Here is a 22,451-nt window from a genome sequence, read left to right as displayed (position 1 = left end):
GACGACGACGATGACGACGACATCGAAGGACTAACGGGGTCGACCTAATCCCAACATTAATGCCACGGCAGGCAACCACTATCCATTCCTTGTGCCTACGAACCGTTACGCCATCGTTGCTACGCTTAAACCCTTTCTTCCTTCCTTCCTTCCTATATTAAAAAGAGAGAAGGGGAATATGTGTGTGAAAGAGAGAGAGAGAGAGAGAGAGAGAGAGAGAGAGAGAGAGAGATAGATAGATAGTTATCATATTCCCTGTCCTCTTTTCACCTTCATCACTCAGATCATTCACCACCTTTCCCACCCCCAAAATATCCTCCTTCGCATATCGTATCTTCGATCACCGATCCTATTATATTTTCAATCACGTTTCTCCAAGATACTCCATTTTTTCGCTCCTAAAGCTGAACACGGCAACAGAGAAAAAGAGGAGCGTTTTCTGCTGAACGTACTCTAAGCGCTGGATTACCACTGTTAGACGCGACTACTGCTTCTTTCTTTTTTTCTCTCTTTCTCTCTATCTCTATCTCCCTTTTTACTTTTTTCCTTTTTTTTGGTTGCTTTCTCCCCCCCCCCCCCCCAACGCGTCCCAAAACTTTCTTCATTTCGGGATCAACTGAACACTCGAGGACGTCTGCTACGAGTGAGAGAGTACGAATCCTTGTCTACGCACGAAGTAAATATTGGATTGAATCCATATTAAAGTATCGTTCGATTATTTAAGTCCAAAATTACGCCATTTTCATTCCTCTCCTGCCACTTTTGAAATTTATTTCACGTTGTGCTCTTATTATTATTATTATTATTATTATTATTATTATTATTATTATTATTATTATTGGTTTTCTTTCGTAAAATATAGGAAAAAATATAAATATATTTATCTGACAACTTTAATATTGCCCTTTAAACCTTTTCTCAATGTAAAAGATTTAATTTATATTTTATATAATACATTGAGCATAGCCACACAAAGAATTCTCTCATTTACTTTGAATAAATATTCCTTCTATTACGTGGTAGAGACTCGTTTAATTGTACCTTTTTGGTACCGTTACCTTTCAACATCGACGACCACAAGTTAATTAGTACTTTCTCCACGTTTCAAGTCCTTTCGGTCGGTGGTTTACATTTTTACGATGGTCCTTTCAACAATTTGTATCTGTCTCTAATAATGTATGCTTATGTAACTATATATAATATACAATAGTATACACGTGAACAAACGTTGTCGTAAAACCGACTTAGCTCCTCGTATAATATTTTGTCAATTTTGTTAAAGCAATTTTCGACGTTGTAAAATCCAAGCAGTTACGTTTTTCTTCGTAAAAACACGTAACAAAGTTTCACGGAGATAGAACAATGAATATAAATAGTAGGCACGTATAAGTAGGTACCACTCGAAAAGATCGATTTCTCATCGAGTTAACGATCGGTTGCTTTATTTTGGGGATTCTCGTTAAGCTCGTCATTTAAACATCTTTCAAATCATGAGCAAGCAGAAAAAAGACAGATATATAGATAGGAAAGAAAAAAAAAAGAAAAGAAAAAGAAAATAAAGGAGAATAGAAAAAAAAGAATCCAACGGATAAGGTCGAGTTTCACGAAATAATATTTCTTAGGTTTTTAGGGTAGGGTTGATGTAGCGATCTAAAGGTAACTATGCCCCGAGGGAAGTGAGAAATGAAATTCCAGCTATCTTGGTACGTGGTCAAAAATAAAGTGAGCCTCTTTACTCGACTGACCACGTGTAATAGGTCGAAATAGAGGGGGTTGGGAAGGTGGGTGGTTGGTTGGAGGGGTTGTACGGTGCTAGGTAGAAAACTTTCATGGAATACCGAGCAGAGTAGGATGGAGTAGTAGTCATTCGGTTTCCCACTACGTGAGCACACGTTTGTAAATAGAAGGTTGATTCATGAATTTCTAACCAGGTCCGCTCGTAAAATTTGTTAACTTTCTTGTTTCTCGATTCTAGGATCTTACTAAAATTGAACGTTCCCTAGGATAACACCTTTGTATTATGTCTATCGATTTTACTTTTATCCTAGAGTACGATCGAAACACAACTTTTACAAAAGCATTGTACGAAAGAGAGAAATAAAACAAGAAAGAAAAAAAAAAGAAAAAAAGCTTAGTCGAAAAAGAGGATCCATTTGAAAATTCAGTATACATATGTATGGATGTATACAACATGTAAACACGGGTAGAAAGCATCGAAGTACTTCAAAGAAAAACGTTTAGATTTCAGGAAAATTCATCTTCCTTTTTATACTTTGCTACACGCGACTATCATCTTGATTTCTCTCAAGTTGTTCTCTAAACGAAGCAAAGATCATGCTCGAAAGTGTGCTGCTCCAATTAGTACGTATAAGCGTGACTAGAAGTTACAGAACATGTTGTAATACGATAGGATGTCACATTTATGGAGACAAGTTTAGTGTGTATACTTAAGCAAGCAAATACGCGTGCATATATGTGTATAGTAAGATCGAGATATATGCAATTTCTGGATATTACGCGATATTCATATTCACGAAGACAACGATGCTTCCTACAAGGTAATAATGAATGCGAACGATACTTGAACCCAGTGTTCAACCAAATAACCCCTACGACGTAGGTTTATGTTTATATGTATATGCATATGTACTATATGTATTATACATATATATATTTGTATATTGTTAGTAGAACGTAAAGATATATCTATAATATTTTAATACAATATATGATTCTTGATAATTACGTTAACGAGTTAGTATCGATCAAAGTCCAGAGATTAATTAAAATCGTATGTCAACTTTAGGTGTGAACTATCAATCTCTTTGCTAGTTATCACCTAAAATTCCAATTTCATATTCATTAGGTTATTTAATTATCAATAGTTAAATTTAAATTCTCTCGTTAACAATCATGTATCGATGATATGAGGATGTTTTTAAATATAGCGTCGTATGTTTCTTCTATTTTCTAGATTAAATATTTAAAAATATGTTCTCTTTCTCTTTTTATTAGGAATATTGTTACAAAATATATGTTTGTCCCTTTCGTGTAGAAATTTCTAAAGAAGGAAATATTTTGTCCTCGTAAAATCTTTCAAATTCTTATCTCATATTTCAGATTCTCAAGCGAACGACCAACTTTTCTAATGTCTCCATTTAAATACTGAAAATTTCACATTCGTTCTATTCTGGATTCCTTATCGGCAATGTTTCTAAGAGATAGAGATTTTAACGTTGTTGGCGAAATCCACGAATAAGATTCGTAGTTTTTCCTATATATAGTCATTTCGAAGAATGGTTCGATTTAATTTCTACTTTGTCATTGTCGATGAAGGACCAAACGATATTTTTACATTGCCAGAATTTACCTAGTCAAATAAATTTCATTTATTCTCCTATGCTCGCATTTTCATTCCAAATTCTTTGTAATTTTAATATATTAGCAAAAAAAAGGAGGGAATATTAATAAAAATGTTCGCGTATAACAATGAACGCATTGATGTGGTATTAAAAAAAAAATGAAATTCAAAATTCAAAATTAATCATTAATTGATTGTACAGAAAAATGTTCTGGAAGAATTTTGTAGATAATTTAATGCTAAAATTAAATAAGATATTCAGAGACAAAAATCAGTACACATGGAAGTTTGATGATGAATATCTTTTGAACGCTTAATTTAATCGCCAAAACATAAGACACCATTTTTATAGAGCAGTTAATTTCATACAAAAATTTGTATTGCGCATTTTATAATAGTCATTTATTGTCGAGTTATAAAATTCATAAACAAAAATGAAATTTGTCTTCAAATAATCAAACTTAAATCTTCAATATCATTCAAATGGTGAAGTTTACGGAAAAAAATATAAGATACCTTTTTTGTAGAGCATTGAATTTCCTACAAAATTCTTCCAGAACATTTTTCTGTACAATCATTTAATGATGAGGTATGAATTTTATTCTATTGGACTGAGAAAAAAATAAAAAACTGCGATGCGGAGGATCTTCCTATTAAAATTAAGAGCTCATATTTGGTGAGAATTTTTTTAAGGTAGCTAGCAACCTATTTTTCCGTGGCACTTGTAAAAAAAAAAAAATAATTGATTTTTTTGACCCACCCTAATATATATATATATATATATATTCTCGCATAAATGAATGTTCTATTGTATGATCTAAAAAATGATTAAATATCTCGCGTCTAAAAATTTGTAATAAAAAAAGAGAAAACGAACAATAATAATAATTAGTTTAATAAAATGATTTCGTGTCATATTATTAAATGTAACAATAGATATTAATTCAATTTCATTTACAAATTGTAGTTTAATATCGGGAAGGAGACAATTTTCCACAATATACTTAAACAAGTATTCCGGATGTATCGTTTCTACCGCTATTTCCGACAGATGGGATTATATCGTATACAGATAGTTGCAACCAGAAAAGCACACGACAATAATACCCATGTTGCTCGTTGCTAACTGCAATGCTCTTCTGTTCGAAATGTATCATATACAAGCTAAGAGAATATGCTCCGTTTCGTAATGTAACGCGAGACCGCGTCTAGCAATCGCGGATGCACATACACACACATGCACATATAAACATGTATGCATAATATGTATTTATGCAGATACGTGAGTTTGTTTATTTGTTTGTTTATTTGTTGTATGTGTATGTACAATATGCATGTATGCACTTCGTCTCTTCTCCTTCTTGTTTTACCTTGTCGTGCTGCCCAATTTTACCAGTCACAAGGGTACTACCATGCGAATATTGTGTTCACGAGATTTTACATCGAAATAGAGGAATATCTTCCATGTTTGTTTGCTTTTTTTTATCTAACTAACATGTTTATTTCATATTTTACGTGTTTATCAAATAGAGAAAACACAACGGATAAAACAGACGAAACGAAAAATTTCAAGCTAACGTACGATTAAACCAACAATTTAATTGTTTAATTTATTCGCGGATCATTATTATTATTATTATTATTATTATTATTATTATTGTTATTATATAAAATATTTTTACTTAATTAATTAACGACACGTTCTTTTTCTTTTCACGTCATAAAATTAACAATAAATATTACAATATGTAATTTACAGTTGTATGACACAAAAAACACAAAAAATAAAGAAAGAAAATAGTTTTCATTTTAAAAGAAATATTTTTAAAAAATATTATTTTTTTAATACATTTGTTTCGTTCAATTTAGCAACACAACCGGTACACGAAATTATTATAATTCTGCCGTAGATATTGTTTTGCAAATATCACGTTGATTCGTTGTTAGAAGGATTCATTACGTTCCATTAATGACATATGAGTTAACTGGAAAATCGTACGTAAATTCACTACTGTTAACACCATGAATTTATGATAGTTTGATAAAGTTTTAATTTGATGGTAACATTATTCTCGTGAATACAATATCGCGGAAAATTTAGATAAACTTTATATTCGATCCAGTAATATATTTTTATTTTATTCGATCGATCCGGTTGAATGATATTACGAATATTAAAATAAAAAAAAGAAAAGAAAAAGAATTATAAATTATTTTGTTAATAATTTAACCGTAAGTATATTTATGGGAATGTTTTTTCTTATTTTAACGTTTTATTCGTTATTAATTATTATATTTGAAACGCAGGTATATATTTCTCTCAACGCTCATTACTATTATAGTTTTGATACGATATTACGTATATTAAAATACATATTATTGTAATTCCATTTCAAAAACGAAACCTTTAATAATGCTATTGCATTGGTATTACTCTATCCAACATGTAAATGAAATTGTCATCGTATAAAGGTTTGGCTATTTCTATATTGTTGAATTATGATTGTATATATGTGGTCATTTAATATATCCGCAGAGTGGTCGATAAATGAATAATAAACAAATACGATTAACCGGATATTTTGAAGTGATTACTTAAAACGATGCAAAAACCCGATTAATCGTGGCTATACATTGGCGATTAAAATAAATAAGTGTAGGAATCCGTACGACAAGAGAGAAAATAATATCGACGATCTAACGTAATCCATTGTAAATAATAAAAAAGAGTAATTAAAAGGAAAAAGAGTCTTGAAACCATAATACAAAAAATAAAAACTATTAAAATAAATTATTAACTCTTGACGAAGATCGAACGTTTGAGTTTTCGAAGTATTATTAAGTGCCGATGCGTCTACAGAAGGGTGTAGGTTATATCGATTTCGTATCAATTTCCGGGTATACCTTACTGAAATACATAGACACTCACTAAGACACTTAAAACAAACGAGAATACAAACAGGGAAAACGTTTAATACATCTACACACTGATAGTAAGATAGTTCTTCGATGTCGCAGCATATTTTCTCTTTTGTAGAAGGGAAAAAACATTGATTATACGGGTGGGGTGAGGTGTGTTTGTGTTCTTAAGATAAAATGTTCTACGAGTTGGTGTAAATATATACAATCCTATATATATACATAGGAAGTCAACTTTTTCAATTCGGAACGAACGGATATCACCTTTACAACGTAACTACATCATCCACAAAGACTTCTTGAACGACCTCTCGATTCGAAACGATAAAAAGATGACTAGAACGGTATCGGTAAGATTCACTCTCTCTCTCTCTCTTATGTGAAGTAGCGAAAAAAGATTATATGGGTTATTCCGTGTCGAGTGATTGCCGACAGATGTTTTAGTATCACTCGCAACGAATATAGGAAAACGAATGAAAAAGTTTGTTCGAGTGTAATCGTTCATCGTGCACTTCAATCGTTTTATCGAACCCGCTAGAAATCGTGGAAAAGAAGAGGAGAAGGAGGAGGAAGAGTTATGGAAAACGGTCCATCTTTGAGAACGAATATAAAAAAAATAGAAGGAACCATAGTTTCAACGATATCAATTCTTTGTAGTAGGAAAAAAGAAAGGATTTATTTTTTTTTCTTTTGGTGCTTAGCCAAGCGCGAACTTGTTTGTTTATAAAAAAAAATGCAAAAAAATGAGAGAGATGAAAAAAAGTCTCCTAAGATGACGATTAAAAAAAAAACGAGTAATAATACATAAGGATCCTTTGATATTGATTTATCTTTAGAATGCGTACTCTTTTCGTTCATGCGTAAACGTATGCGACATATATATATATACGGTCATTGTCTCGATTGAAATTATGTTGATAAACACTTCCAATATCACGGTAGTGTTTTTCTACCAATTATCTTACTATTCGACTTTTATCGCAAAACACTATCAGTATCGAATAGTGTTCGGTATCAGATCCTTTACAGATCATAAATCTTATATTTTGTTATGTTTCTTAATATTTAATTTCTGTTAAACAAACTCCTGCAATAAGCATATGAAATAAAATATCATAAATTAACAAGTTGAGTGCCACGTGAATTCTTAGGGAAATTCCTGTCAGGCCTCAGGCGTTACTTTGTACTGAAAAAATAGTTGAATGTCAATCACCAGTGACCGATGCGACCTAACGAAAAATCGTACTTTGCGAAAAATCAAAGTCGATTTACTCAAAAAAAGCCTCAAACAAAAAAATCTTTAAAATTTAATTTATAATTATAATCTTTAGAATTTAATTAATAAAATGTGAATATTATTTCAACAATGATCTGAAACACAAATAAAAAGAAGATTATATAAATCGTTGTTATATAAAAATTACTATAATTATTAAGAAAATGTTTAATATAAAAATTGACTTACGTTTATTCTTTGTTGATGAATGCAACAAAGGATGACGATGAGCACATGTTTAAACCGAATAAAAGAAACTTGCGAGTTTCTTAACCGAGCAAACAAAACTTTAACATACGACGATCAATACTGAATTTACTTGTCGACTTTTTTATATTTTATTTTAACATGATGCAACACACGAGAACTTCATTGTCTACGCGCTTGATTGCAATGATTTTCTAAAGCATATCAAGAAAAAGAACAATTAGTATCATTGTCGTAGTAAAAATCCATTGAAAATATCATAGAATTGTTTGATAGTAAAATATATTAGGTTGGGGAAAAGGTTATCCATTATTTTTACGTTAACTTCAAACCTTTATTTAACATACTTCTGGTTGTCTGATTTTGATCAAATATGCACAGTTTTGTTCGTTAATTTATTAACGTTTTAAAGGTAGCTTCACAATGGCTGTCTCATAAAAGTCTTGGTCCCTATTTGCGAAAAACTCTTGTGATCGATTTTTACAATCTTCTTTTAATGTCAATTTCTTATCAATAAGAAAGTTTTGCAGTGCAACAAAAAGATGATAATCGCTTAGTGTAAGGTCTGGTCTATATGATGGATGCATCAAAATTTCCAAACCAATCTCCTGGAGGTTCTGGGAAGTCACTATAGTCATGTGTGACCTGGCGTTGTTCTGATCAAACACAACACCTCTCTTTTTGGCCAATTCTGGCCGTTTCTGGTCAATCGCTTGCTTTAAATGATCCAGTTGTTGACAGTAATGATCCGAATTTAGTGTTTGGCCATATTTAAGCAACTCATAATAAATGATTCCTTTCCAGTCCCACCAAATGCACAGTAGAACCTTCCTGGCCGTTAGTCCTGGTTTGGCTACCGTTTGAGCTGCTTCATCGCGCTTTGACCACGATCGTTTTCGCACAATATTGTCGTATGTGACCCATTTCTCATCCCCAGTCACCATCCGTTTAAGAAATGGGTCGATTTCATTCCGTTTGGCCAAGGCTTCGCAGATGGAAATTCGATGCATCATGTTTTTTGGTGTTAATTGGTATGACACTCAAACATCGAGCTTCTTTTTGAATCCAGCTTTGCACAAATGGTTTAAAACTGTTTTATGGTCGATCTTTAGCTCCTGGGCGATGCTACAACTACTAAGAAGCTGGTCAACTTCGATTATTTCTGTGATTTTATCGACATTTTCGACGATAGGCCAGCCTGTGCGAGGTGCATCTTTAACATTAAAAATACCTGAACGGAATCGACGAAACCAAAATTGCACGTAATTATCTGTTACAGTATTGAGAGTGTAAGCACCATTTACAATTTCACCCGCCTAGCTTGAATTTTTGTCTTTAGAAAAGAAAAAGTGTGAAATGTACGGAATTTTCTCTTTGTTGACTTTCATTTTGAACACCCTGTAAATCACAATTGAATAGACCAAAGAAAAAATGGTAAAGGAATTTTTTTTAGCTCTAAATGTCACCTTATTAGCAAGGATAAATTTAAAATTGTTTGATTAATATTTTGCGAGAAATCGATAACTAAAGTCATCTAACGAAAAAATAATGGATTACTTTTTCCCTAACCTTACTTTTAGTCTTCGTTGATGACTGCAGGATGAGTATCCTACCCTTATAATGACGATGTATAAGATAAAATTAAATAAAAAGTCCGAAAAGCTGAAACATACTTAAGATTATATTACAATATTTCCTGTAAATCATTTCTGAAGGCAGGGCATACCTTAAAACCATTAAATATTTAATCAGAAATATACAATGGTAAATAGAAAGAAATAATTTTATAATCTATGAGAACTGACATTAAAAAAATTTAAGTTATTAAATATTTAAAAAATTTATCAAAGTATGCAACTATATTTGCTTGCTAAATTACATACCAAGTATGTACTATCAGTAAAAAATCATTTAAAAATCTTTAAAGTTGTCTAAATGAACAGTAATTGTATCAGCAAACTCAATAAAAAGTAACATAAAAAATAAACCAGTTTTTAAACCATTCTATGCAATGAAAAACTATTTAAACTATTAAAATCAAAACGATAACGTTAGAAATAAAATAATTAAATAATTTAATACGCCTCATTTTCGTTTATGTTGTCTCGTTGAAGGATAGAAGGCGAATACAAGGTACGTTACTACGTAACCTTGGTAGAGGAGACTTTAGGAGTGTCGAACGCTCGGCTATTATACCTATGTTATCGGCTGTTTACGTTTTGTCGTCGACTCGAGAAATAACTGGAAATATAAGTACACATTTATAATAGCATGTATGTCGAGTGTATTGTTTTTTTATTCTTCCTCTCCCTCTCTCTCTCTCTCTCACTTCTTCTCTCTAACTCTTTCTGTAGTATTTCTATATGCTTATATGCTTATAGTTAAAAAAAATAATGCTCACCTCGACGTATATGGAAAAAAAAGAAAAACTTGCCACAAAGTTAAAAAATTAGGTATGTGAATTCGTAGTGTAACTCTCTCCATTCTCAAAAAGTTAAACAACATGTGTGCAAATCACACGTGTTAGAAGTGAAACCCTCAAAAAACTAAGTTTCGAGAGAATGAGACGAATGCAGAATATCAGGTGTAGGATATTGTAGGATTTATTTGTTATAATATTATTATTATAATAATGTAATAATAATCAAAAATATAACATATAATACATAACATATTACACAGTAAGCAAGTTCTCAATTTGAAGAAATGAGATGGGTTGTTTATAGTAACTAAACTATGTATGGTAACTAAAAACCTCTCTGCGTGCACGAAATGCACGAACGCGTTCCGTCGAACTCTTTGAAACTTTCCTAATATTTTATTTCTGCAGATTTTCACGACATTGTTCGGCATTGATCCTATCGCGAATCAACATATCCTATTGCGAATCGTTTGAATAGAAAATAAAAAATAATGTTACAAAAGTGATCTATTGAAATTATGCTTGTCTAGTATGAATAGAAAGGATTAAGAAAGAAATATATTGATTGGAAGCTATTTAATGACTTACGATGATCGTTTCCACTATTTCTAACAGTGAACGCATTAGAAATATTATTCTGCATATTTAATAACGGCTTCTGGCGTGCACGAAATGCACGAACACATTCCGTTGAACTCTGGAATCTCCCTTATCGTGTTTTTCTGCTTAATTTCACAAATTTTTCTCTAGTTTGCGAATTTTTTATATTGTTAAACCAATATATAAAAAATAAAGTTTTCTGGCCAAGGCGAAAAGCTATGATGAGGAAAAAATGAGAGATAAAACATGCGATCGTACCTTATAGATGGTATAATAAAACATTATTTGTTCGTTAAAGAAAAGCTTCCCTTCCTAAGAAACAATAGTTTATATATTAGAAATATAATGTCTATACAAAGTATAGTAAGTACTATTACTACTTAGTACTAGTATACTAGTACATAAACTGTGCGTTATACTATACTTTTTTTTTGTTTCGGCAAGGGAAAAATCTTTTAAAGACATCCCTCTCGGGCGTGTGGGATTTCCACCCACTAAAAAAACCCTGCTTCTTCACACTCCATCCCGGAAATACAGCTTGTAGCCACTACTGATCGTTCTTTTTTCATCTTCTTCCTCTCTTTTATTACCTGTACTATCAGTTCTTTCGCTTCATCCCATGATGTCTTGCTGGCTAGCATTTCTGCTGTTAAATTGTCCACGGTTAGAATCTTGCCTATTTTTGCAAAGGTCGTCTGTCTCCTAGCTTCCCATCTTTTGCATTCAAAAATTGTGTGCTTTGCAGTGTCCGGTTTCCCGCAGTACATGCAATTATCGTTCGGTGACTTTCCAATTCTGTGCGTGAAGCTCCTGAAGCTCCTGAAGCTCTGATACCCAGTTAGGGCTTGTGTCATATGGTAGTTTACATAGCGGTGTCTACGTACTTTCAACGCGCTTATGTCTAGGATCAATCTTTTGGTCCACTGGTCGACGCTTGTGTTCGCCTCCCAATTCCTTTGCCACGATTTAACTGTTTCTTCTGCTATCGTTTTCCTCTTCTCCCTTGAGATTGGAGTTCCCTTTCTGTAGACTTTTGTTCTTTCAGTTGCCAGCAGATCCAGAGGTGGAATTCCTGCTATCACCTGCGCAGCTTTGGTAGACACTATCCTATACGCACATATTGCCCTGAGCAGTGTTTTCCTCTGTACTCTACCAAGCATGTCCTTATATTTTTTATATTTAAGAGCCCCGCTCCATATAGGTGCACCATATAGTATTATGGAGTGTATTACTCCACATAATACCAATCTTTTCTTTGTATACAGTCCCCCTATGTTGGGCATTAATCTCGTTAATGCGGCTGCTCTTTGTTCAGCCTTTGTCACTACTCTGTCGAAATGTTTCCCAAAAGATAGTCGGTCGTCAATCATTATACCGAGATATTTTACAGCTTTCCCAGGTATCACCTCGGTCCCGTCCAACCTGAAGTAAAGGTCTCTCCGTCTTCTGCCTTTTATGATAACAATTTCAGTCTTGTCTGGTACCAGATGTAAGCTGTGGTGTGTCATCCATGCCTCCACTCGTCTTAGGGACTCGTTCACTCTGTACGTGAGCTCCTCCTCGTCGCTCGTCGTTACCACGATCGCCAAGTCGTCGGCAAAACCGACTGATAGCGCACCCTCCATTAATGTGGAGCGCAGTACCTCGTCATACAGAATATTCCACAGTGTGGGTCCCAGGACCGAGCCTTGTGGAACTCCTGTCGTCACCTTCATTTCTGTGCCCTTCTGTATCTGAATCCTTGTGTTGTGGAAGTAGCTTTTAAATGTGTTTGTTAGGTACTGCGATATTCCCCGCTTATCCAGTTCTTTTGTATTAACCCTCCAGGATGCTGTATTGAAAGCGTTTTTTACGTCAAGCGTTATCAACGCGCACCATTTCTCCTTGGCGTCCTCCTTTTTGCTAAGTATCGTCTCTATTGCCGAGATAGTAGACCGTCCCTTTCGAAATCCGTACTGGTGCTCTGCCAGTCCTCTCTTGTTCTCTATTTCTGTTTCCAGGCGTTTCCTTATCAGCCGCTCGTAGAGCTTGCTAAGTGTGTTGAGGAGGCAAAGAGGCCTGTAAGCTGACGGATTGTCCGGCGGTCTTCTCTTTTTTAATCAATATGACTTTAGCAATTTTCCAGCTGTTTGGGAACTCCTGCTTACGTATCAGACGATTCATTACATCCATTATCCATTCTGGGGCTGCTTGTACTGCCGCTCTTATCGCTTCTACCGGGCTTCCGTCTATCCCTGGTGTCTTTCCCATTTTCATACTTTTGACCGCTTCTTCTACCTCTCCTTTTTCTGAAGAGTTTCGCCTGTCCGCTTACTCTTCTTTCTATTGCCGCGTCTTTGGTTTTTGGGAAACATCTCCTCTACTATTTTCACCTTTCTTTCCAGCGTTAGTTCTCAGGGCCTCTGCTTTGTCAGCTTTCCGATTACCATTTAGTAACCAACCACCCAAATGTCTCTATCTAGGTCCTCGCATAATGCCTGCCAGTGCTGTTTTTTTGACCTATTTATCATTGTCTTTAATGTCTTCCTCGTCTGCCTAACTTCTTGGACCACCGTTTCATCTACTTTAAAGTGGAGGGAAAAGGGAAGAAGACCGACAGGATAAACAAGGAAAAAACAAAACTGGAAATTGACAGGAAAGCCTTCAAGACGCTTGTTATGACTAAATTCCTCAATTAAGAGTTCTCTGGTAATTAGTTGCTTTCGCTCGCTTCGCTTACGTTTTTTAACTAATTTAACTTAACTCCTTTGATTTAGATATATATTCACAAGCGTCCAGTAATGGAATGAAAGAATGTCCTTTTTGTACTGGCCCAGCAAGGCGTACGCACTAGGAGTGAGAAGTGGGGATGCGAGAGGTGGGGGTAGCTAGAGAAGCGCTTCGATAGTTACTGGTAGTTGATCGATGCTCGCAATGAGTATCGATCTAGAATCCTAATCGATGGAAGCGGACGCGCGCGAATTTCGAATACCGCTAATTACCGTACGATCCTTTCGGATCGTACATACTCCCCCCGTTGAGGTGTAACGATCAATGACATTCATAATACATGTGTTGTGTTGTGCGCTTGTTACAATCAATTTTAAAATATTTGTGACACGAGTCGCTTAATATATATATATCGCTTGCAGCACGAGCTGTTTAACCTTTTCGATATATCCTTCGCAGCACGAGCTGCTTAACTTTTTCGATATATCGCTCGCAGCACGAGCTGCTTACTTTATTCAGTGAATCGCTGGCCAGGCGATCTATCTGTTTTGTGCGTACAAGAAAATTAATTATAAAAGATACAACGCAAGAAAATTAATGGTGGTTTAAAAATGGACAAATAGTTATCGCATTTCGCTTGACAACTCCGTGAACCGTCTTCACGGTGAATACTCGTATTGATAGTGGGCAAATAGTTGTCACACTTTTTTTGACGACTCCGTGAACAGTTTTCACGGCTATCTCATGTATAGTTGATTTGTCAATGAGAATGACGGTGGTATTCCTTTGATTTTATGCTGGGATTGGGTCCATTTCTAGCGTTTCTTTGTAATGTGTTTCCATGAAGACAATCGATTGGCTGGAGTCTTAATATAATTTTCCTTCGACAATGTCGTAAACGTTCCTTTAATCTAAAAGAAATGTGCAGGCGTTAGTACGGTTGAGTCATTTAAATCTGACGAAATAAGGCATAACGGGCGTGAATTTAAAATAGCTTCGATTTCGATAGCGAATGTGGTCTACTTCTTCGTATGCGAAAAGCAGTTCGCCCACGTTTCGCCTAAAATAATATTTGAAAGATATGACTGCAGCTTCCCTCAAACCTCTGAAATGAGGTAATAGGGGATGATTGAAATGTCATGAGATTTTACAATCTACCGCGAAATCATGGACCTTCGTCTTATTCTCGTCCGACTCGATCAAGGCATACAGTTTCTTTAATTGGTTATTAGCCCTGACGAAGTTAGTTCCATTATCAGAATAAACGTGAGTTGGAAAAGTTTTTCGACTCACAAATCGCCGGAAAGCGGCCAAAAAGACATCTGTAGTCAGATCGCTGACTAATTCGATGTGTACAGCCTTGATAGTCATGCAGAGGAAGATGCACCCGTATATTTTAACGCGACCTTTATTACGGTACTTCTTTTCTTTCGCATAGATTGGACCGAAGAAATCTACTCCGACGTGGGAGAATGCAGTGGCTTCCTGCACTCGCGAGCTTGGTAAATTTCCCGTTTTATACTGGATGCCGGATGCACGGAATCGGATGCAACGTACGCAATGACGTACGATTCTTCGCACCTGATTCTTGCCGTCGAGGAGCCAAAAACGTTGTCGAAGGGCATAGAGGGTAGTCTGTATACCGGCGTGAAAGTTTTGTTCATGGAGTTTTCGGATAATGAGATCGGTGACGTGGTGGTGTGAGGGCAATAATATCGGACATTTCTCGTGGAAACTTAAATTTACGTTTCGAAGTCGACCCCCCACTCGAATTAAACCTTCTTCGTCAAGGATCGGATTTAACGCGGCGAGCCTTGTGCTCTTGACTCCCCCCGCTGTCTTCAACCTTTCTCTTTCAGCGTGAAATTGTTCGTCTTGCACGATTTTTAAAACGCGTCTTTCCGTTTCTGTTATTTCCGCGGTCGACACTTCTCCCCTGTATGGGTTAGTCTTAAGCCATCTCCGGCATCGAGCTACAATTTTTAATAATCATGTGTAACTAGAGAATCACTGAAAAATGTCTACTGATTCAATTCGCGTCGTTAATACCGATAATCTCTTTACGTCCGGCAATTAGAGAAATTCCTTTTCGGTCGGGATGGGCCACTCGGCCTCCGGTCGCTCGAGCCAGGGCGATCCGTGGAACCATGCATCGTTCTTTAGGAAATCGCGCGGAAGCTGTCTCCTAGATAAAGCGTCCGCTCGGTTGTCTTCGGATCGCACATATCGCCATGTGATACCTTCACAGATTTTTTGTATTTCGCGCACGCGATTTGCCGAGTATATTTTTAACGTACTGGAGTCTCTTTTCAGCCAACCTAGTACAATCATCGAAGCGGACCAGAAGTTATCTTGTCGGGTTTCAATCCGTCGGCGGTCCGGACTTCTCTGTATAATCGCGCGAGTGTCAATGCTCCGCATAATTCTAAACGTGGTATGGTGGTGTCCTTAAGAGGAGCCACGCGATTTTTAGCGCAAAGTAGACGTACGCGTGTGGTACAGATTTTATCTCGCGATCTTATATGTAAGCAGCCGCCGTAACCAGATTGACTCGCGTCTCAGAAACCATGTAATTGCACGTCGATCGGGTCATCGAGTGTAATGCGTCTATCGATCGTTAAATTATCAATTAATGTTAATTGTTCTTTATGTCTAACCTTTCGAGCACCGGTCGGAAATTAGACGCCCACTGTCGTATGTTAAACTCGCCTCGTTTTAATATTTCGATGGTTTGATCGCGTATCCTTCCGAGGGTTCCGATATTATCCGCTCCCGTAATAAGGTCATCAACGTATAGATCACGGTTTAGTATTTCGGCTCCGAGCGAATAATTCGCGCTTTCATCTTTCGCGAGTTGTTTTATGGTTCCTATAGCAAGAAAAGGTGTTAAAGTTATTCCGAGTGTCACCGTGTTAAATTCGAACGCGCGAATCCGTTCGTTATGTCACTAAAATATCTGTTGATATTGGCGATCGTCTGAATGAATTAATGTATGTCGATAAATTTTCTCGATATCCGCGTTCAGTATGTACTGATACGTTCGGAATCGTAACAAGAGTTTTACTACAGTATCTCGAATTGTAGGCTCTATTAACAAAGTGTTGCCGAGAAATACATCTGATCATATTTTCGCGGAAGTGTCGAATACGACCAATACCTTTGTTGTCAAGCTGGCTGATTTAATGACCGCGTGATGGGGAAGATAACAGCCTCCCGTACGTTCGTCTTTAACATTCGACATATGTCTTAAACCGATATATTCCCGTATGATCCGTTCATATTCCTTCCGGCGTTCGGTATTCGCGTGTAACTTCTTCGAGAGATTGTAGAATCGGCGTAAGGCTATACTTTGTAGGTGACTGTGATCGTGTCCTTCCTCACGAAAGGATATACGCACCATGTATTTTCCCGATTCGTATCGTCTCGCATTTTAGACATAATGAATTTCGCCTTCTAATTTGTTTACTGAATTCGATCGCGTTATCTTAGGGACGATGAGTAGCGAAAAGTTCTGCCTATATTTATTGTTTAGCGATTAAATGATTATCTCGATGACGCTCATCGATCAAGTTCTGGTATCGTTGATAGCGTGAGTGGGAACCTAATATGGTTAGCGTATCTCTCTCGTGACCTTTCCGGCAATGAAGTGTGCAGCGATGCACGTATCTAAGGATGCCCGAAATTGTTTAAATGTCCCGTTTCGCCTTTTCTAACACGGTATATGGCGCTCATAAGGAATTAATTCGGTACACCGTGCGAATTGACATGAAGGATCGGTGTTAGTCGCGTAGTGATGAGTTCGTTTGAGATGACGACGCGGTCTCCGTCCTCGCGGGGTTGTGGCTCTCCTGTTTTGTGATCTCATGCTCGTCATTGTCTATATGTAATAACGTATGATGGGATCGGCTGCAGATTTGACAATGTGAACTCTTACATGGGTCTCGATGCTTCCATAAGCAATTTTTACATAATCCATAACGTTCGACCATCGCCAGTCTATCTTGCCATCGCAAGATGATGATCGCCTTTCGTCAGATCATGGTATCGGGGGCATTGGTATAAAAGATGTTTATCTCGTTTGCAAAGAATACAATTAGTTAAGGTCCGAGTAAGAAACGTACGCGTTATATGTGTCTCTTGTCGCTTTCGTGGCCGTAAAGTCATCGTATCAGTATGTCTACGTTTTGCGTGAGGCTCGTTTCTCGATGTCGATGGAATATTCGACGACGCGACGCTACGGAGTGTGTACTCGTTCACAAAGTCGCAAAGCTGATTCATGGTGGGATAATTATCCGCATCTAAATGTTTGTCCCATTCTTGTCGAAGGTCGTAGGGTAGAATGCGTTCGCCAAGGCGGACCATCAGTGCGTGTGGTATATTGAAAGAAGTAATAGTATCTGCATGGGCCCGCAAGTCACCCGCAAACCGTGTCATCTCTTCTATTGACATGTTTTTCGGCCGTGGAGTGTCTATGAAGGCGTCAATGGCCCGTGCCAGGAGTATGCGTTGCCGGTCAAAAGTTTTCAATAAAATTTCCCACGCGTTCTTATAATTCTGCCCGGTCGGTGCATATGTCGCGATCGTCTGAAGCGCTCTACCGGTAAGAGATTCGTGGAGGTATATATTTTTTTCTAAATCCGACATGTCGGTGCGCGCGTCCACCAGCGTTACGAAACTCCCCCTTGAATTGGATCCACTTTCCGATGTCTCCGTCGAATTTCGGGATCTTGATTTGGCGTAATCGTATTTGCTGATCGCGGGTATTTGTAGCACCGTCGTCTCTATGAGAACCATTCGCATTATTAACCGCGGCCGTATCGCCCGAATCAATTTTGTCTCCGACTGCGAAATATCTCTCTATAATCGGATTTAAACTGTCGACTCCTCCTACTTCGCTGATAGTAGTGATGCACTTTTCATACAGTGTTTCGTATATCTGTACTAGCTGAGTAAGTCGTTCATAACGCTTTCTTATTTCCTGTTTACTTAGATTTCCTTCTTGGATTAGATTTTCGACGTGTGTTAAACCCGATTCTAAAACTAACCGTTTTTGTTCGAGCTGTTCGAGCTGTTTTTGTAATGCCAATACGGACCGTTATTAATTATTCTACTCTTCGAAATCCACTCAATCAATTTATGGTAATATATAAAAATCCCCTTTATATGAATGAATTACCGCGCGTTGGGTTCTCGATCACGTGGTACGGCCCTGAGGCTAGATCGTTGGAGGGGGTATACGTATATCGTTAGTGGTAGAGACCGATGGATGGGGTGTCCGGCGCTGACATCACGGCGTCTTCGTTCTTGTCGACCGTTCAATTAAAGAAAGGTGGCGTGGCGGTGAAGCCGCCGAAAACGTTATCGTTTTTTGTACGAGGATAAAGCGTATTCCGAGATGGATAATAACGTTCGAGTATATATTATGTATTCGTTCAAATTTAGAAATAAAGTTCTATAAGTCTTTCCGATATTAAAATGTAAATTTTACAGAGAAAATGAGCGCAATGCATAGATATATAAGAAATTGCGAACTTCTACGGGGTTCGAAGACGCAATTTCCCTTGAGATATATATTAGTAACTAGAGGTGTGTACGCATAGGCGTACTCACGGATAATTAAAACTACTTACCTCGCTTCCAAATCCTTTGTGGTACTGTCTCGTCTGAACGGTTTAGATGTTCGCAAGATGGCGGACTTTCTCGATTTCGTTGTTCTCTAATCGGTTTGCTCGGCGTGATGATAGTCTATTCGCTGCTTCGTAAATCAGAAGTCGGGAATTCGCACCTTACAGGATTGCACTAAAATGTTATGACCAAATTCCTCAATTAAAAGTCCTCTGGTAATTAGTTGCTTTCGCTAGCTTCGCTTACGTTCCTTAACTAATTTAACTTAATTCCTTTGATTTAGATATATATTCACAAGAGTCCAGTAATGGAATGAAAGAATGTCCTTTTTGTACTGGCCCAGCAAGGCGTACGCACTAGGAGTGAGAAGTGGGGATGCGAGAGGTGGGGGAAGCTAGAGAAGCGCCTCGATAGTTACTGGTAGTTGATCGATGCTCGCAATGAGTATCGAACTAGAATCCTAATCGATGGAAGCGGACGCGCGCGAATTTCGAATACCGCTAATTACCGTACGATCCTTTCGGATCGTACAACGCTACTAGCATGGAGGGTGGAGATGCGTAACGAAAATACAGAAACTTGGACACTAAAGGAGTGCGCACGAGAGATAGTACGAACGCAACAGGCCAGCAAGATTCAAGGGGCTAGAGGGAAGAAGAGGATAGTCCCATACTGGTGGAACGAGGAGATCGCAGAACAGAGAGGTGAGTGTAATAAGTGCAGACCTCTTTGCCTCCTCAACACACTTAGCAAGCTCTACGAGCGGCTGATAAGGAAACGCCTGGAAACAGAAATAGAGAACAAGAGAGGACTGGCAGAGCACCAGTACGGATTTCGAAAGGGACGGTCTACTATCTCGGCAATAGAGACGATACTTAGCAAAAAGGAGGACGCCAAGGAGAAATGGTGCGCGTTGATAACGCTTGACGTAAAAAACGCTTTCAATACAGCATCCTGGAGGGTTAATACAAAAGAACTGGATAAGCGGGGAATATCGCAGTACCTAACAAACACATTTAAAAGCTACTTCCACAACACAAGGATTCAGATACAGAAGGGCACAGAAATGAAGGTGACGACAGGAGTTCCACAAGGCTCGGTCCTGGGACCCACACTGTGGAATATTCTGTATGACGAGGTACTGCGCTCCACATTAATGGAGGGTGCGCTATCAGTCGGTTTTGCCGACGACTTGGCGATCGTGGTAACGACGAGCGACGAGGAGGAGCTCACGTACAGAGTGAACGAGTCCCTAAGACGAGTGGAGGCATGGATGACACACCACAGCTTACATCTGGTACCAGACAAGACTGAAATTGTTATCATAAAAGGCAGAAGACGGAGAGACCTTTACTTCAGGTTGGACGGGACCGAGGTGATACCTGGGAAAGCTGTAAAATATCTCGGTATAATGATTGACGACCGACTATCTTTTGGGAAACATTTCGACAGAGTAGTGACAAAGGCTGAACAAAGAGCAGCCGCATTAACGAGATTAATGCCCAACATAGGGGGACTGTATACAAAGAAAAGATTGGTATTATGTGGAGTAATACACTCCATAATACTATATGGTGCACCTATATGGAGCGGGGCTCTTAAATATAAAAAATATAAGGACATGCTTGGTAGAGTACAGAGGAAAACACTGCTCAGGGCAATATGTGCGTATAGGATAGTGTCTACCAAAGCTGCGCAGGTGATAGCAGGAATTCCACCTCTGGATCTGCTGGCAACTGAAAGAACAAAAGTCTACAGAAAGGGAACTCCAATCTCAAGGGAGAAGAGGAAAACGATAGCAGAAGAAACAGTTAAATCGTGGCAAAGGAATTGGGAGGCGAACACAAGCGTCGACCAGTGGACCAAAAGATTGATCCTAGACATAAGCGCGTTGAAAGTACGTAGACACCGCTATGTAAACTACCATATGACACAAGCCCTAACTGGGTATCAGAGCTTCAGGAGCTTCAGGAGCTTCACGCACAGAATTGGAAAGTCACCGAACGATAATTGCATGTACTGCGGGAAACCGGACACTGCAAAGCACACAATTTTTGAATGCAAAAGATGGGAAGCTAGGAGACAGACGACCTTTGCAAAAATAGGCAAGATTCTAACCGTGGACAATTTAACAGCAGAAATGCTAGCCAGCAAGACATCATGGGATGAAGCGAAAGAACTGATAGTACAGGTAATAAAAGAGAGGAAGAAGATGAAAAAAGAACGATCAGTAGTGGCTACAAGCTGTATTTCCGGGATGGAGTGTGAAGAAGCAGGGTTTTTTTAGTGGGTGGAAATCCCACACGCCCGAGAGGGATGTCTTTAAAAGATTTTTCCCTTGCCGAAACAAAAAAAAAAGTATAGTATAACGCACAGTTTATGTACTAGTATACTAGTACTAAGTAGTAATAGTACTTACTATACTTTGTATAGACATTATATTTCTAATATATAAACTATTGTTTCTTAGGAAGGGAAGCTTTTCTTTAACGAACAAATAATGTTTTATTATACCATCTATAAGGTACGATCGCATGTTTTATCTCTCATTTTTTCCTCATCATAGCTTTTCGCCTTGGCCAGAAAACTTTATTTTTTATATATTGGTTTAACAATATAAAAAATTCGCAAACTAGAGAAAAATTTGTGAAATTAAGCAGAAAAACACGATAAGGGAGATTCCAGAGTTCAACGGAATGTGTTCGTGCATTTCGTGCACGCCAGAAGCCGTTATTAAATATGCAGAATAATATTTCTAATGCGTTCACTGTTAGAAATAGTGGAAACGATCATCGTAAGTCATTAAATAGCTTCCAATCAATATATTTCTTTCTTAATCCTTTCTATTCATACTAGACAAGCATAATTTCAATAGATCACTTTTGTAACATTATTTTTTATTTTCTATTCAAACGATTCGCAATAGGATATGTTGATTCGCGATAGGATCAATGCCGAACAATGTCGTGAAAATCTGCAGAAATAAAATATTAGGAAAGTTTCAAAGAGTTCGACGGAACGCGTTCGTGCATTTCGTGCACGCAGAGAGGTTTTTAGTTACCATACATAGTTTAGTTACTATAAACAACCCATCTCATTTCTTCAAATTGAGAACTTGCTTACTGTGTAATATGTTATGTATTATATGTTATATTTTTGATTATTATTACATTATTATAATAATAATATTATAACAAATAAATCCTACAATATCCTACACCTGATATTCTGCATTCGTCTCATTCTCTCGAAACTTAGTTTTTTGAGGGTTTCACTTCTAACACGTGTGATTTGCACACATGTTGTTTAACTTTTTGAGAATGGAGAGAGTT

The sequence above is a fragment of the Polistes dominula genome, unplaced genomic scaffold (assembly GCF_049000335.1).
Source record: "Polistes dominula isolate Pdom_NZ unplaced genomic scaffold, Pdom_raw_medaka contig_31, whole genome shotgun sequence".
NCBI lineage: Eukaryota > Metazoa > Arthropoda > Insecta > Hymenoptera > Vespidae > Polistes > Polistes dominula.
The sequence above is the reverse complement of the archived record's forward strand: the minus strand, read 5'-3'. Positions refer to the sequence as shown.